We start from the raw sequence: 15,153 nt of genomic DNA, 5'->3' as shown, positions 1-15,153 counted from the left end.
ACAGCAGAATTCTGCACGAAATCATCAAAATTCTTAGAGAAAACTGCATATTTCGATGCAAAACAACGATTTCTCGCCGATTTTCGTTGTCTTCTATCTTGAATTCGCCAAGAAGAGCACGAAATCTACAAAATCATGACTTTTTACCTAGATTCAACGGCTGAATTGCAAGAAAACAGCAGAATTCTGCACGAAATCACCAAAATTCTTACAGAAAACCGCATATTTCGATGCAAAACAACGATTTCTCGCCGATTTTCGTTGTTTTCTATCTTGAATTCGCCAAGAAGAGCACGAAATCTACAAAATCATGACTTTTTACCTAGATTCAACGGCTGAATTGCAAGAAAACAGCAGAATTCTGCACGAAATCATCAAAATTCTTACAGAAAACCGCATATTTCGATGCAAAACGACGATTTCTCGCCGATTTTCGTTGTTTTCTGGCTTGAATTCGCAAAGAAGAGCACGATATCTACAAAATCATGACTTTTTACCAAGATTCAACTGCTGAATTGCAAGAAAACAGCAGAATTCTGCACGAAATCATCAAAATTCTTACAGAAAACCGCATATTTCAATGCAAAACGACGATTTCTCGCCAATTTTCGTTGTTTTCTTTCATGAATTTGCAAAGAAGAGCACGAAATCTACAAAATCATGACTTTTTGCCAAGATTCAACGGCTGAATTGCAAGAAAACAGCAGAATTCTGCACGAAATCATCAAAATTCTTAGAGAAAACCGCATATTTCGATGCAAAACGACGATTTCTCGCTGATTTTCGTTGTTTTCTATCTTGAATTCGCAAAGAAGAGCACAAAATCTACAAAATCATGACTTTTTACCAAGATTCAACGGCTGAATTGCAAGAAAACAGCAGAATTTTGCACGAAATCGTCAAAATTCTTAGAGAAAACCGCATATTTCGATGCAAAACGACGATTTTTCGCCGATTTTCGTTGTTTTCTGGCTTGAATTCGCAAAGAAGAGCACGAAATCTACAAAATCATTACTTTTTACCAAGATTCAACGGCTGAATTGCAAGAAAACAGCAGAATTCTGCACGAAGTCATCAAAATTCTTACAGAAAACCGCATTTTTCGATGCAAAACGACGATTTCTCGCCGATTTTTGTTGTTTTCTGGCTTGAATTCGCAAAGAAGAGCACGAAATATACAAAATCATGAATTTTTACCAAGATTCAACGGCTGAATTGCAAGAAAACAGCAGAATTCTGCACGAAATCATCAAAATTCTTACAGAAAACCGCATTTTTCGATGCAAAACGACGATTTCTCGCCGATTTTCGTTGTTTTCTGGCTTGAATTCGCAAAGAAGAGCACGAAATCTACAAAATCATGACTTTTTACCAAGATTCAACAGCTGAATTGCAAGAAAACAGCAGAATTCTGCACGAAATCATCAAAATTCTTACAGAAAACCGCATATTTCGATGCAAAACAACGATTTCTCGCCGATTTTCGTTGTTTTCTATCTTGAATTTGCCAAGAAGAGCACGAAATCTACAAAATCATGACTTTTTACATAGATTCATCGGCTGAATTGCAAGAAAACAGCAGAATTCTGCACGAAATCATCAAAATTCTTACAGAAATCCGCATATTTCGATGCAAAACAACGATTTCTCGCCGATTTTCGTTGTTTTCTATCTTGAATTCGCCAAGAAGAGCACGAAATCTACAAAATCTTGACTTTTTACCTAGATTCAACGGCTGAATTGCAAGAAAACAGCAGAATTCTGCACGAAATCATCAAAATTCTTACAGAAAACCGCATATTTCGATGCAAAACGACGATTTCTCGCCGATTTTCGTTGTTTTCTGGCTTGAATTCGCAAAGAAGAGCACGAAATCTACAAAATCATCACTTTTTACCAAGATTCAACGGCTGAATTGCAAGAAAACAGCAGAATTCTGCACGAAATCATCAAAATTCTTAGAGAAAACCGCATATTTCGATGCAAAACGACGATTTCTCGCCGATTTTCGTTGTTTTCTGGCTTGAATTCGCAAAGAAGAGCACGAAATCTACAAAATCATCACTTTTTACCAAGATTCAACGGCTGAATTGCAAGAAAACAGCAGAATTCTGCACGAAATCATCAAAATTCTTACAGAAAACCGCATATTTCGATGCAAAACAACGATTTCTCGCCGATTTTCGTTGTTTTCTGGCTTGAATTCGCAAAGAAGAGCACGAAATCTACAAAATCATCACTTTTTACCAATATTCTACGGCTGAATTGCAAGAAAACAGCAGAATTCTGCACGAAATCATCAAAATTCTTACAGAAAACCGCATATTTCGATGCAAAACGACGATTTCTCGCCGATTTTCGTTGTTTTCTGGCTTGAATTCGCAAAGAAGAGCACAAAATCTACAAAATCATGACTTTTTACCAAGATTCAACGGCTGAATTGCAAGAAAACAGCAGAATTCTGCACGAAATCATCAAAATTCTTAGAGAAAACTGCATATTTCGATGCAAAACAACGATTTCTCGCCGATTTTCGTTGTTTTCTATCTTGAATTTGCCAAGAAGAGCACGAAATCTACAAAATCATGACTTTTTACATAGATTCAACGGCTGAATTGCAAGAAAACAGCAGAATTCTGCACGAAATCATCAAAATTCTTACAGAAAACCGCATATTTCGATGCAAAACGATGATTTCTCGCCAATTTTCTTTGTTTTCTGGCTTGAATTCGCAAAGAAGAGCACGAAATCTACAAAATCATGACTTTTTACCAAGATTCAACAGCTGAATTGCAAGAAAACAGCAGAATTCTGCACGAAATTATCAAAATTCTTACAGAAAACCGCATATTTCGATGCAAAACGACGATTTCTCGCCGATCTTCGCTGTTTTCTGGCATGAATTTGCAAAGAAGAGCACGAAATCTACAAAATCATGACTTTTTACCAAGATTCAACAGCTGAATTGGAAGTAAACAGCAGAATTCTGCACGACATCATCAAAATTCTTAGAGAAAACCGCATATTTCGATGCAAAACGACGATTTCTCGCTGATTTTCGTTGTTTTCTATCTTGAATTCGCAAGAAAGACGATTTCTCGCTGATTATCGTTGTTTTCTATCTTGAATTCGCAAGAAAGAGCACGAAATCTACAAAATCATGACTTTTTACCAAGATTCAACGGCTGAATTGCAAGAAAACAGCAGAATTCTGCACGAAATCGTCAAAATTCTTAGAGAAAACCGCATATTTCGATGCAAAACGACGATTTCTCGCCGATTTTCGTTGTTTTCTGGCTTGAATTCGCAAAGAAGAGCACGAAATCTACAAAATCATCACTTTTTACCAAGATTCAACGGCTGAATTGCATGAAAACAGCAGAATTCTGCACGAAATCATCAAAATTCTTAGAGAAAACTGCATATTTCGATGCAAAACAACGATTTCTCGCCGATTTTCGTTGTTTTCTATCTTGAATTCGCCAAGAAGAGCACGAAATCTACAAAATCATGACTTTTTACCTAGATTCAACGGCTGAATTGCAAGAAAACAGCAGAATTCTGCACGAAATCATCAAAATTCTTACAGAAAACCGCATATTTCGATGCAAAACGACGATTTCTCGCCGATTTTCGTTGTTTTCTGGCTTGAATTCGCAAAGAAGAGCACGAAATCTACAAAATCATTACTTTTTACCAAGATTCAACGGCTGAATTGCAAGAAAACAGCAGAATTCTGCACGAAATCATCAAAATTCTTACAGAAAACCGCATTTTTCGATGCAAAACGACGATTTCTCGCCGATTTTCGTTGTTTTCTGGCTTGAATTTGCAAAGAAGAGCACGAAATCTACAAAATCATGACTTTTCACCAAGATTCAACGGCTGAATTGCAAGAAAACAGCAGAATTCTGCACGAAATCATCAAAATTCTTACAGAAAACCGCATTTTTCGATGCAAAACGACGATTTCTCGCCGATTTTCGTTGTTTTCTGGCTTGAATTTGCAAAGAAGAGCACGAAATCTACAAAATCATGACTTTTCACCAAGATTCAACGGCTGAATTGCAAGAAAACAGCAGAATTCTTCACGAAATCATCAAAATTCTTACAGAAAACCGCATATTTCGAAGCAAAACGACGATTTCTCGCCGATTTTCTTTGTTTTCTGGCTTGAATTCGCAAAGAAGAGCACGAAATCTACAAAATCATGACTTTTTACCAAGATTCAACAGCTGAATTGCAAGAAAACAGCAGAATTCTGCACGAAATCATCAAAATTCTTACAGAAAACCGCATATTTCGATGCAAAACGACGATTTCTCGCCGATCTTCGCTGTTTTCTGGCATGAATTTGCAAAAAAGAGCACGAAATCTACAAAATCATGACTTTTTACCAAGATTCAACAGCTGAATTGCAAGAAAACAGCAAAATTCTGCACAAAATCATCAAAATTCTTAGAGAAAACCGCATTTTTCGATGCAAAACGACGATTTCTCGCTGATTTTCGTTGTTTTCTATCTTGAATTCGCAAGAAAGACGATTTCTCACTGATTTTCGTTGTTTTCTATCTTGAATTCGCAAGAAAGAGCACGAAATCTACAAAATCATGACTTTTTACCAAGATTCAACGGCTGAATTGCAAGAAAACAGCAGAATTCTGCACGAAATCGTCAAAATTCTTAGAGAAAACCGCATATTTCGATGCAAAACGACGATTTCTCGCCGATTTTCGTTGTTTTCTGGCTTGAATTCGCAAAGAAGAGCACGAAATCTACAAAATCATCACTTTTTACCAAGATTCAACGGCTGAATTGCATGAAAACAGCAGAATTCTGCACGAAATCATCAAAATTCTTAGAGAAAACTGCATATTTCGATGCAAAACAACGATTTCTCGCCGATTTTCGTTGTTTTCTATCTTGAATTCGCCAAGAAGAGCACGAAATCCACAAAATCATGACTTTTTACCTAGATTCAACGGCTGAATTGCAAGAAAACAGCAGAATTCTGCACGAAATCATCAAAATTCTTACAGAAAACCGCATATTTCGATGCAAAACAACGATTTCTCGCCGATTTTCGTTGTTTTCTATCTTGAATTCGCCAAGAAGAGCACAAAATCTACAAAATCATGACTTTTTACCTAGATTCAACGGCTGAATTGCAAGAAAACAGCAGAATTCTGCACGAAATCATCAAAATTCTTACAGAAAACCGCATTTTTCGATGCAAAACGACGATTTCTCGCTGATTTTCGTTGTTTTCTATTTTGAATTCGCAAAGAAGAGCACAAAATCTACAAAATCATGACTTTTTACCAAGATTCAACGACTGAATTGCAAGAAAACAGCAGAATTCTGCACGAAATCGTCAAAATTCTTAGAGAAAACCGCATATTTCGATGCAAAACGACGATTTCTCGCCGATTTTCGTTGTTTTCTGGCTTGAATTCGCAAAGAAGAGCACGAAATCTACAAAATCATTACTTTTTACCAAGATTCAACGGCTGAATTGCAAGAAAACAGCAGAATTCTGCACGAAATCATCAAAATTCTTACAGAAAACCGCATTTTTCGATGCAAAACGACGATTTCTCGCCGATTTTCGTTGTTTTCTGGCTTGAATTCGCAAAGAAGAGCACGAAATCTACAAAATCATGACTTTTCACCAAGATTCAACGGCTGAATTGCAAGAAAACAGCAGAATTCTGCACGAAATCATCAAAATTCTTACAGAAAACCGCATTTTTCGATGCAAAACGACGATTTCTCGCCGATTTTCGTTGTTTTCTGGCTTGAATTTGCAAAGAAGAGCACGAAATCTACAAAATCATGACTTTTCACCAAGATTCAACGGCTGAATTGCAAGAAAACAGCAGAATTCTGCACGAAATCATCAAAATTCTTACAGAAAACCGCATTTTTCGATGCAAAACGACGATTTCTCGCCGATTTTCGTTGTTTTCTGGCTTGAATTTGCAAAGAAGAGCACGAAATCTACAAAATCATGACTTTTCACCAAGATTCAACGGCTGAATTGCAAGAAAACAGCAGAATTCTGCACGAAATCATCAAAATTCTTACAGAAAACCGCATATTTCGAAGCAAAACGACGATTTCTCGCCGATTTTCTTTGTTTTCTGGCTTGAATTCGCAAAGAAGAGCACGAAATCTACAAAATCATGACTTTTTACCAAGATTCAACAGCTGAATTGCAAGAAAACAGCAGAATTCTGCACGAAATCATCAAAATTCTTACAGAAAACCGCATATTTCGATGCAAAACGACGATTTCTCGCCGATCTTCGCTGTTTTCTGGCATGAATTTGCAAAGAAGAGCACGAAATCTACAAAATCATGACTTTTTACCAAGATTCAACAGCTGAATTGCAAGAAAACAGCAGAATTCTGCACGAAATCATCAAAATTCTTAGAGAAAACCGCATTTTTCGATGCAAAACGACGATTTCTCGCTGATTTTCGTTGTTTTCTATCTTGAATTCGCAAGAAAGACGATTTTTCGCTGATTTTCGTTGTTTTCTATCTTGAATTCGCAAGCAAGAGCACGAAATCTACAAAATCATGACTTTTTACCAAGATTCAACGGCTGAATTGCAAGAAAACAGCAGAATTCTGCACGAAATCGTCAAAATTCTTAGAGAAAACCGCATATTTCGATGCAAAACGACGATTTCTCGCCGATTTTCGTTGTTTTCTGGCTTGAATTCGCAAAGAAGAGCACGAAATCTACAAAATCATCACTTTTTACCAAGATTCAACGGCTGAATTGCATGAAAACAGCAGAATTCTGCACGAAATCATCAAAATTCTTAGAGAAAACTGCATATTTCGATGCAAAACAACGATTTCTCGCCGATTTTCGTTGTTTTCTATCTTGAATTCGCCAAGAAGAGCACGGAATCTACAAAATCATGACTTTTTACCTAGATTTAACGGCTGAATTGCAAGAAAACAGCAGAATTCTGCACGAAATCATCAAAATTCTTACAGAAAACCGCATATTTCGATGCAAAACAACGATTTCTCGCCGATTTTCGTTGTTTTCTATCTTGAATTCGCCAAGAAGAGCACAAAATCTACAAAATCATGACTTTTTACCTAGATTTAACGGCTGAATTGCAAGAAAACAGCAGAATTCTGCACGAAATCATCAAAATTCTTACAGAAAACCGCATTTTTCGATGCAAAACGACGATTTCTCGCTGATTTTCGTTGTTTTCTATTTTGAATTCGCAAAGAAGAGCACAAAATCTACAAAATCATGACTTTTTACCAAGATTCAACGACTGAATTGCAAGAAAACCGCAGAATTCTGCACGAAATCGTCAAAATTCTTAGAGAAAACCGCATATTTCGATGCAAAACGACGATTTCTCGCCGATTTTCGTTGTTTTCTGGCTTGAATTCGCAAAGAAGAGCACGAAATCTACAAAATCATTACTTTTTACCAAGATTCAACGGCTGAATTGCAAGAAAACAGCAGAATTCTGCACGAAATCATCAAAATTCTTACAGAAAACCGCATTTTTCGATGCAAAACGACGATTTCTCGCCGATTTTCGTTGTTTTCTGGCTTGAATTCGCAAAGAAGAGCACGAAATCTACAAAATCATGACTTTTCACCAAGATTCAACGGCTGAATTGCAAGAAAACAGCAGAATTCTGCACGAAATCATCAAAATTCTTACAGAAAACCGCATTTTTCGATGCAAAACGACGATTTCTCGCCGATTTTCGTTGTTTTCTATCTTGAATTCGCCAAGAAGAGCACGGAATCTACAAAATCATGACTTTTTACCTAGATTTAACGGCTGAATTGCAAGAAAACAGCAGAATTCTGCACGAAATCATCAAAATTCTTACAGAAAACCGCATATTTCGATGCAAAACAACGATTTCTCGCCGATTTTCGTTGTTTTCTATCTTGAATTCGCCAAGAAAAGCACAAAATCTACAAAATCATGACTTTTTACCTAGATTCAACGGCTGAATTGCAAGAAAACAGCAGAATTCTGCACGAAATCATCAAAATTCTTACAGAAAACCGCATTTTTCGATGCAAAACGACGATTTCTCGCTGATTTTCGTTGTTTTCTATTTTGAATTCGCAAAGAAGAGCACAAAATCTACAAAATCATGACTTTTTACCAAGATTCAACGACTGAATTGCAAGAAAACAGCAGAATTCTGCACGAAATCGTCAAAATTCTTAGAGAAAACCGCATATTTCGATGCAAAACGACGATTTCTCGCCGATTTTCGTTGTTTTCTGGCTTGAATTCGCAAAGAAGAGCACGAAATCTACAAAATCATTACTTTTTACCAAGATTCAACGGCTGAATTGCAAGAAAACAGCAGAATTCTGCACGAAATCATCAAAATTCTTACAGAAAACCGCATTTTTCGATGCAAAACGACGATTTCTCGCCGATTTTCGTTGTTTTCTGGCTTGAATTCGCAAAGAAGAGCACGAAATCTACAAAATCATGACTTTTCACCAAGATTCAACGGCTGAATTGCAAGAAAACAGCAGAATTCTGCACGAAATCATCAAAATTCTTACAGAAAACCGCATTTTTCGATGCAAAACGACGATTTCTCGCCGATTTTCGTTGTTTTCTGGCTTGAATTTGCAAAGAAGAGCACGAAATCTACAAAATCATGACTTTTCACCAAGATTCAACGGCTGAATTGCAAGAAAACAGCAGAATTCTGCACGAAATCATCAAAATTCTTAGAGAAAACTGAATATTTCGATGCAAATCAACGCTTTCTCGCCGATTTTCGTTGTTTTCTATCTTGAATTTGCCAAAAAGAGCACGAAATCTACAAAATCATGACTTTTTACATAGATTCAACGGCTGAATTGCAAGAAAACAGCAGAATTCTGCACGAAATCATCAAAATTCTTACAGAAAACCGCATATTTCGATGCAAAACAACGATTTCTCGCCGATTTTCGTTGTTTTCTATCTTGAATTCGCCAAGAAGAGCACGAAATCTACAAAATCATGACTTTTTACCTAGATTCAACGGCTGAATTGCAAGAAAACAGCAGAATTCTGCACGAAATCATCAAAATTCTTACAGAAAACCGCATATTTCGATGCAAAACGACGGTTTCTCGCCGATCTTTGTTGTTTTCTGGCATGAATTTGCAAAGAAGAGCACGAAATCTACAAAATCATGACTTTTTACCAAGATTCAACGGCTGAATTGCAAGAAAACAGCAGAATTATGCACGAAATCATCAAAATTCTTAGAAAAAACCGCATATTTCGATGCAAAACGACGATTTCTCGCTGATTTTCGTTGTTTTCTATCTTGAATTCGCAAAAAGCACGAAATCTACAAAATCATGACTTTTTACCAAGATTCAACGGCTGAATTGCAAGAAAACAGCAGAATTCTGCACGAAATCGTCAAAATTCTTAGAGAAAACCGCATATTTCGATGCAAAACGACGATTTCTCGCTGATTTTCGTTGTTTTCTATCTTGAATTCGCAAGAAAGAGCACGAAATCTACAAAATCATGACTTTTTACCAAGATTCAACAGCTGAATTGCAAGAAAACAGCAGAATTCTGCACGAAATCGTCAAAATTCTTAGAGAAAACCGCATATTTCGATGCAAAACGACGATTTCGCGCCGATTTTCGTTGTTTTCTGGCTTGAATTCGCAAAGAAGAGCACGAAATCTACAAAATCATCACTTTTTACCAAGATTCAACGGCTGAATTGCAAGAAAACAGCAGAATTCTGCACGAAATCATCAAAATTCTTAGAGAAAACCGCATATTTCGATGCAAAACGACGATTTCTCGCCGATTTTCGTTGTTTTCTGGCTTGAATTCGCAAAGAAGAGCACGAAATCTACAAAATCATCACTTTTTACCAAGATTCAACGGCTGAATTGCATGAAAACAGCAGAATTCTGCACGAAATCATCAAAATTCTTAGAGAAAACTGCATATTTCGATGCAAAACAACGATTTCTCGCCGATTTTCGTTGTTTTCTATCTTGAATTCGCCAAGAAGAGCACGAAATCTACAAAATCATAACTTTTTACCTAGATTCAACGGCTGAATTGCAAGAAAACAGCAGAATTCTGCACGAAATCATCAAAATTCTTACAGAAAACCGCATATTTCGATGCAAAACGACGATTTCTTGCCGATTTTCGTTGTTTTCTGGCTTGAATTCGCAAAGAAGAGCACGAAATCTACAAAATCATGACTTTTTACCAAGATTCAACGGCTGAATTGCAAGAAAACAGCAGAATTCTGCACGAAATCATCAAAATTCTTAGAGAAAACCGCATTTTTCGATGCAAAACGACGATTTCTCGCTGATTTTCGTTGTTTTCTATCTTGAATTCGCAAGAAAGAGCACGAAATCTACAAAATCATGACTTTTTACCAAGATTCAACGGCTGAATTGCAAGAAAACAGCAGAATTCTGCACGAAATCGTCAAAATTCTTAGAGAAAACCGCATATTTCGATGCAAAACGACGATTTCGCGCCGATTTTCGTTGTTTTCTGGCTTGAATTCGCAAAGAAGAGCACGAAATCTACAATATCATCACTTTTTACCAAGATTCAACGGCTGAATTGCAAGAAAACAGCAGAATTCTGCACGAAATCATCAAAATTCTTAGAGAAAACCGCATATTTCGATGCAAAACGACGATTTCTCGCCGATTTTCGTTGTTTTCTGGCTTGAATTCGCAAAGAAGAGCACGAAATCTACAAAATCATCACTTTTTACCAAGATTCAACGGCTGAATTGCATGAAAACAGCAGAATTCTGCACGAAATCATCAAAATTCTTAGAGAAAACTGCATATTTCGATGCAAAACAACGATTTCTCGCCGATTTTCGTTGTTTTTTATCTTGAATTCGCCAAGAAGAGCACGAAATCTACAAAATCATAACCTTTTACCTAGATTCAACGGCTGAATTGCAAGAAAACAGCAGAATTCTGCACGAAATCATCAAAATTCTTAGAGAAAACCGCATATTTCGATGCAAAACGACGATTTCTCGCCGATTTTCGTTGTTTTCTGGCTTGAATTTGCAAAGAAGAGCACGAAATCTACAAAATCATGACTTTTTACCTAGATTCAACGGCTGAATTGCAACAAAACAGCAGAATTCTGCACGAAATCATCAAAATTCTTACAGAAAACCGCATATTTCGATGCAAAATGACGATTTCTCGCCGATTTTCGTTGTTTTCTGGCTTGAATTCGCAAAGAAGAGCACGAAATCTACAAAATCATGACTTTTTACCAAGATTCAACGGCTGAATTGCAAGAAAACAGCAGAATTCTGCACGAAATCATCAAAATTCTTACAGAAAACCGCATATTTCGATGCAAAACGACGAATTCTCGCCGATTTTCGTTGTTTTCTTTCATGAATTTGCAAAGAAGAGCACGAAATCTACAAAATCATGATTTTATACCAAGATTCAACGGCTGAATTGCAAGAAAACAGCAGAATTCTGCACGAAATCATCAAAATTCTTAGAGAAAACCGCATATTTCGATGCAAAACGACGATTTCTCGCTGATTTTCGTTGTTTTCTATCTTGAATTCGCAAAGAAGAGCACAAAATCTACAAAATCATGACTTTTTACCAAGATTCAACGGCTGAATTGCAAGAAAACAGCAGAATTCTGCACGAAATCGTCAAAATTCTTAGAGAAAACCGCATATTTCGATGCAAAGCGACGATTTCTCGCCGATTTTCGTTGTTTTCTGGCTTGAATTCGCAAAGAAGAGCACGAAATCTACAAAATCATTACTTTTTACCAAGATTCAACGGCTGAATTGCAAGAAAACAGCAGAATTCTGCACGAAATCATCAAAATTCTTACAGAAAACCGCATTTTTCGATGCAAAACGACGATTTCTCGCCGATTTTTGTTGTTTTCTGGCTTGAATTCGCAAAGAAGAGCACGAAATCTACAAAATCATGACTTTTCACCAAGATTCAACGGCTGAATTGCAAGAAAACAGCAGAATTCTGCACGAAATCATCAAAATTCTTACAGAAAACCGCATTTTTCGATGCAAAACGACGATTTCTCGCCGATTTTCGTTGTTTTCTGGCTTGAATTCGCAAAGAAGAGCACGAAATCTACAAAATCATGACTTTTTACCAAGATTCAACGGCTGAATTGCAAGAAAACAGCAGAATTCTGCACGAAATCATCAAAATTCTTACAGAAAACCGCATATTTCGATGCAAAACGATGATTTCTCGCCGATTTTCGTTGTTTTCTTTCATGAATTTGCAAAGAAGAGCACGAAATCTACAAAATCATGATTTTATACCAAGATTCAACGGCTGAATTGCAAGAAAACAGCAGAATTCTGCACGAAATCATCAAAATTCTTAGAGAAAACCGCATATTTCGATGCAAAACGACGATTTCTCGCTGATTTTCGTTGTTTTCTATCTTGAATTCGCAAAGAAGAGCACAAAATCTACAAACTCATGACTTTATACCAAGATTTAACGGCTGAATTGCAAGAAAACAGCAGAATTCTGCACGAAATCATCAAAATTCTTAGAGAAAACTGCATATTTCGATGCAAAACAACGATTTCTCGCCGATTTTCGTTGTTTTCTATCTTGAATTCGCCAAGAAGAGCACGAAATCTACAAAATCATGACTTTTTACATAGATTCAACGGCTGAATTACAAGAAAACAGCAGAATTCTGCACGAAATCATCAAAATTCTTACAGAAAACCGCATATTTCGATGGAAAACAACGATTTCTCGCCGATTTCCGTTGTTTTCTGGCTTGAATTCGCAAAGAAGAGAACGAAATCTACAAAATCATGACTTTTTACCAAGATTCAACGGCTGAATTGCAAGAAAACAGCAGAATTCTGCACAAAATCATCAAAATTCTTACAGAAAACCGCATATTTCGATGCAAAACGACGATTTCTCGCCGATCTTTGTTGTTTTCTGGCATGAATTTGCAAAGAAGAGCACGAAATCTACAAAATCATGACTTTTTACCAAGATTCAACGGCTGAATTGCAAGAAAACAGCAGAATTCTGCACGAAATCATCAAAATTCTTAGAGAAAACCGCATATTTCGATGCAAAACGACGATTTCTCGCTGATTTTAGTTGTTTTCTATCTTGAATTCGCAAAAAGCACGAAATCTACAAAATCATGACTTTTTACCAAGATTCAACGGCTGAATTGCAAGAAAACAGCAGAATTCTGCACGAAATCGTCAAAATTCTTAGAGAAAACCGCATATTTCGATGCAAAACGACGATTTCTCGCTGATTTTCGTTGTTTTCTATCTTGAATTCGCAAAGAAGAGCACAAAATCTACAAAATCATGACTTTTTACCAAGATTCAACGGCTGAATTGCAAGAAAACAGCAGAATTCTGCACGAAATCGTCAAAATTCTTAGAGAAAACCGCATATTTCGATGCAAAGCGACGATTTCTCGCCGATTTTCGTTGTTTTCTGGCTTGAATTCGCAAAGAAGAGCACGAAATCTACAAAATCATTACTTTTTACCAAGATTCAACGGCTGAATTGCAAGAAAACAGCAGAATTCTGCACGAAATCATCAAAATTCTTACAGAAAACCGCATTTTTCGATGCAAAACGACGATTTCTCGCCGATTTTTGTTGTTTTCTGGCTTGAATTCGCAAAGAAGAGCACGAAATCTACAAAATCGTGACTTTTCACCAAGATTCAACGGCTGAATTGCAAGAAAACAGCAGAATTCTGCACGAAATCATCAAAATTCTTACAGAAAACCGCATTTTTCGATGCAAAACGACGATTTCTCGCCGATTTTCGTTGTTTTCTGGCTTGAATTCGCAAAGAAGAGCACGAAATCTACAAAATCATGACTTTTTACCAAGATTCAACGGCTGAATTGCAAGAAAACAGCAGAATTCTGCACGAAATCATCAAAATTCTTACAGAAAACCGCATATTTCGATGCAAAACGATGATTTCTCGCCGATTTTCGTTGTTTTCTTTCATGAATTTGCAAAGAAGAGCACGAAATCTACAAAATCATGATTTTATACCAAGATTCAACTGCTGAATTGCAAGAAAACAACAGAATTCTGCACGAAATCATCAAAATTCTTAGAGAAAACCGCATATTTCGATGCAAAACGACGATTTCTCGCCGATTTTCGTTGTTTTCTGGCTTGAATTCGCAAAGAAGAGCACGAAATCTACAAAATCATGACTTTGTACCAAGATTTAACGGCTGAATTGCAAGAAAACAGCAGAATTCTGCACGAAATCATCAAAATTCTTACAGAAAACCGCATATTTCGATGCAAAACGACGATTTCTCGCCGATTTTCGTTGTTTTCTGGCTTGAATTCGCAAAGAAGAGCACAAAATCTACAAAATCATGACTTTTTACCAAGATTCAACGGCTGAATTGCAAGAAAACAGCAGAATTCTGCACGAAATCATCAAAATTCTTACAGAAAACTGCATTTTTCGATGCAAAACGACGATTTCTCGCCGATTTTCGTTGTTTTCTGGCTTGAATTCGCAAAGAAGAGCACGAAATCTACAAAATCATGACTTTTTACCAAGATTCAACGGCTGAATTGCAAGAAAACAGCAGAATTCTGCAGGAAATCATCAAAATTCTTACAGAAAACCGCATATTTCGATGCAAAACGACGATTTCTCGCCGATTTTCGTTGTTTTCTGGCTTGAATTCGCAAAGAAGAGCACGAAATCTACAAAATCATGACTTTTTACCAAGATTCAACGGCTGAATTGCAAGAAAACAGCAGAATTCTGCACGAAATCATCAAAATTCTTAGAGAAAACTGCATATTTCGATGCAAAACAACGATTTCTCGCCGATTTTCGTTGTTTTCTATCTTGAATTCGCCAAGAAGAGCACGAAATCTACAAAATCATGACTTTTTACCTAGATTCAACGGCTAAATTGCAAGAAAACAGCAGAATTCTGCACGAAATCATCAAAATTCTTACAGAAAACCGCATATTTCGATGCAAAACAACGATTTCTCGCCGATTTTCGTTGTTTTCTATCTTGAATTCGCCAAGAAGAGCACGAAATCTACAAAAA

Source organism: Gnatocerus cornutus, unplaced genomic scaffold (assembly GCF_029298725.1).
Source record: "Gnatocerus cornutus isolate USDA-ARS CGAHR unplaced genomic scaffold, icGnaCorn1.1 ctg00000025.1, whole genome shotgun sequence".
NCBI classification, from domain to species: Eukaryota; Metazoa; Arthropoda; class Insecta; order Coleoptera; family Tenebrionidae; genus Gnatocerus; species Gnatocerus cornutus.
Note: the sequence above shows the minus strand (reverse complement) of the source record.